This window comes from Lucilia sericata, unplaced genomic scaffold (genome assembly GCF_015586225.1).
Source record: "Lucilia sericata isolate MDLA Ls3-8-SP2 unplaced genomic scaffold, ASM1558622v1 Contig000711F_arrow, whole genome shotgun sequence".
NCBI classification, from domain to species: domain Eukaryota; kingdom Metazoa; phylum Arthropoda; class Insecta; order Diptera; family Calliphoridae; genus Lucilia; species Lucilia sericata.
This window is the reverse complement of record NW_023994714.1, coordinates 73257-77935: the sequence shown is the minus strand read 5'-3', so window position 1 is coordinate 77935 and position 4679 is coordinate 73257.

The following is a 4679-nucleotide window of genomic DNA, read 5'->3' as shown; positions in this document are numbered from 1 at the left end:
AACAACTAACTAACTAACTAACTAACTAACTAACACTAACTAACTAACTAACTAACTAACTACTACTAACTAACTAACTAACTAACTAACTAACTAACTAACTAACTACCTAACTAACTAACTAACTAACTAACTACTAACTAACTAACTAACTAACTAACTAACTAACTAACTAACTAACTAACTAACTAACTAACTAACTAACTAACTAACTAACTAACTAACTAACTAACTAACTAACTAACTAACTAACTAACTAACTACTAACTAACTAACTAACTAACTAACTAACTAACTACACTAACTAACTAACTAACTAACTAACTAACTAACTAACTAATAACTAACTAACTAACTAACTAACTAACTAACTACTAACTAACTAACTAACTAACTAACTAACTAACTAACTAACTAACTAACTAACTAACTAACTAACTAACTAACTAACTAACTAACTAACTAACTAACTAAACTAACTAACTAACTAACTACTAACTAACTAACTAACTAACTAACTAACTAACTAACTAACTAACTAACTAACTAACTAACTAACTAACTAACTAACTAACTAACTACTAACTAACTAACTAACTAACTAACTACTAACTAACTAACTAACTACTAACTAACTAACTACTAACTAACTAACTAACTAACTAACTAACTAACTAACTAACTAACTACTAACTAACTAACTAACTAACTAACTAACTAACTAACTAACTAACTAAACTAACTAACTAACTAACTAACTACTAACTAACTAACTAACTAACTAACTAACTAACTAACTAACTAACTAACTAACTAACTAACTAACTAACTAACTAACTAACTAACTAACTAACTAACTAACTAACTAACTAACTAACTAACTAACTAACTGAAAATGCTCATAACTGGCTGGAAACCCCCAAAATTTCTCACTGAATCTGTTTGTGGAGTTGAAATAACATTCATCAACAATTATTCGTTATTTAATTTAATATTAATTTATTTTTATACCCACCATCAAAAAAGATGGGGGGTATATTGTTTTTGTCATTCCGTTTGTAACACATCGAAATATTCATCTAAGACCCATAAAAGTATATATATTCTGGAACCTCATTAAATTCTAAGACGATCTAGCCATGTCCGTCCGTCTGTCCGTCTGTCCGTCCGTCTGTTGAAAACACGATAGAGTCCAAACGGAAGCAGCTAGCGAGCTGAAATTTTGCACAAATATTTTATATTGATGCAGTTTGTTTGGTATTGAAAATGGACAATATCGGTCCACGATTTCGCCTAGCCCCCATATAAGGTCCCCCTCAGAAAATGACATTAACGCTCATAACTGACTAAAAGAAGCAGCTATAGCGATGAAATTCGTCATAAACATATTTTTTAGGAATCTTAGTATCATTGTAAAATTTTATAAGGATCGGTCCATAATTGACCCTATCCCCCATATAAGGTCCCCCTCAGAAAATGACAATAACGCTCATAACTGACTAAAAAAAGCAGCTATAGCAATGAAATTCGACATAAACATATTTTATAGGAATCTTAATATCATTGTAAAATTTTATAAGGATCGGTCCATAATTGACCCTATCCCCCATATAAGGTCCCCCTCAGAAAATGACATTAACGCTCATAACTGACTAAAAAAAGCAGCTATAGCAATGAAATTCGACATAAACATATTTTATAGGAAACTTAATATCATTGTAAAATTTTATAAGGATCGGTCCATAATTGACCCTATCCCCCATATAAGGTCCCCCTCAGAAAATGACATTAACGCTCATAACTGACTAAAAAAAGCAGCCATAGCGATGAAATTCGACATATACATATTTTTTAGGAACCTTAATATCAATGTAAAATTTTATAAGGATCGGTCTATATTTGACCCTATCCCCCATATTAGGTCCTCCTCAGAAAATGACATTAACGCTCATAACTGATTAAAAAAAGCAGCTATAGCGATGAAATTCGACTTAAACATATTTTTAAGGAATCTTAATATCATTGTAAAATTTTATAAGGATCGGTCCATAATTGACCCTATCCCCCATATAAGGTCCCCCTCAGAAAATGACATTAACGCTCATAACTGACTAAAAGAAGCAGCTATAGCGATGAAATTCGTCATAAACATATTTTTTAGGAATCTTAGTATCATTGTAAAATTTTATAAGGATCGGTCCATAATTGACCCTATCCCCCATATAAGGTCCCCCTCAGAAAATGACATTAACGCTCATAACTGACTAAAAAAAGCAGCTATAGCAATGAAATTCGACATAAACATATTTTATAGGAATCTTAATATCATTGTAAAATTTTATAAGGATCGGTCCATAATTGACCCTATCCCCCATATAAGGTCCCCCTCAGAAAATGACATTAACGCTCATAACCGACTAAAAAAAGCAGCCATAGCGATGAAATTCGACATATACATATTTTTTAGGAACCTTAATATCATTGTAAAATTTTATAAGCATCGGTCCATAATTGACCCTATTCCCCATATAAGGTACCCCTCAGAAAACGACATTAACGCTCATAACTGACTAAAAAAAGCAGCTATAGCGATGAAATTCGACTTAAACATATTTTTTTGGAACCTTAATGTCATTGTAAGATTTTATAAGAATCGGTCCATAATTGACCCTATCCCCCATATAAGGTCCCGCTTAGAAAATGACATTAACGCCCATAACTGACTAAAAAAAGCATCTATAGCGATGAAATTCGACATAAACATATTTTTAGGAACCTTTATATCATTGTAAAATTTTATAAGCATCGGTCCATAATTGACCCTACCCCCCATATAAGTTCCCCTTCAGAAAATGACTTTAACGCTCATAACTGTCCAAAAGAAGCATCTACAGCGATGAAATTCGAGATGAACATATTTTATAGGAACCTAAATCGCTTTTTAAAATTGTATATGGATCGGTTCATAATTGACCCTACTCCCCATATAAGGTCCCCTTCAGAAAAATACTTTAACGCTCAGAATGGTCTAAAAGAAGCATCTAAAGCGATGAAATTCGACATAAACTTATTCTATAGAAACCTAAATCGCTTTGTAAAATTTTATAACGATCGGTCCATAATTTATCCTACCCCCATATACGGTCCCCTTCGGAAAATGACTTTAACGCTCATTACTAGCCTAAACTAAAATCGTTATAGAAAATTTGACGAGGATCGGTCCATAATTGACCAAACGTCCCCTCAGAAAATAACTTTAACGCTTTTTGCTACCTTAAAAATACAAGGACAGCGACAAAATTCGACAAAATTTCCCTATACATAGATGTAATAAATGAGAAAATTGTTTTGATAATAACAAAAGCATCGATTCTTAAATATCAAAGTTTATTTATAAGGAAGCATTCCTTTTTGGCAATGATTTGATGGTGGGTATACAAGATTCGGCACAGCCGAATATAACACTCTTACTTGTTATTTTAATGTTTTGTGAGAATAGTAGGAAACGTTTTTTATGTTTTGTACGCTACAAATAATACGATTGCGATATGATTATCGCGATTATGAGCTTTGATATTTACTTGCGGAAGGATGCGACATTTATAAGGACAGATGGATGAATGAGTCGGAATTTGATATCAACTCGATTGGTACAATTACTAATATTTTCATAAACTAACTTACATTTGGAATAAAGGTATGAGTAAAAGAAAGAATGCAAGCTCACAAACATTTAGTTGTTTATAAAATAATATTTTTCCACTTCTAAGAATGTTCTAACACTTCACGAACTCAACAATACTTCTAGAAGTAGAAAACAATTCCTATGCTGTTTAAGCATATAATAGAGAAACAATTTTAGAATGAAATGGAAATAAAAACACTTTTATTGTCATTATACATAATAAAACTAAAATTGACTACAAAAACAAACAAAGAATACTCAAATATTCTAAATATTTTTTACTTTACCTCCAGTAGTATGTTTTGCAAGGAAGACAAAATTCAAATACTCCAAGTAAAATCCAAAAAAAAAGTAATAATATGAAAAATACTTGTAGTAAGTACGAGTTCATTAAAATTTATTTTTATTACAAAAAAAAAAAAAAAAAAGAAAACAAATTTTGTAAAAAAAAATCAAATTAGTTACAAAGTAAACATGCTAATGTTCATTTTATTTAATGTTTTACTGCGGCTAAGTTTTCTTTGAAGAAATTGCTCGATTTTTCCAACTGAAATTAAAATATGAAAGTAAACCAAGTTAAAAATTTAAAAGAATTCTTTGAATCATAAAAAGCAATGGTCACAATTTTATATGCAAATGTAATTTTCATTTTCTCGATACAACAACTTGTCCAGACAAGAGAGTGTTGAACTTAAAAGTCATTAAATTATTTATGTTTGAAGTAGTTTTTTTTTTAAGTTAATTAAACAAATATTAAATTAAATACGTTATATATAGAAAATATTTTAAACATTTTCATATTAAGTGAAACTTTTTTAGACGATCGGTTTATAAGTGTATTTATATTCATTATACCCACCGTTAGGGTGTCCTGTGGACCACAAAATTAGAAAACAAATTTTTTCCAAATAGCCTCAGTTCCCTACCAGCGAAATCATGATCTCAGTCCATTATGTTAGGAAAAAAAATTCTGCAATCTTTTCGAGATAGGTCT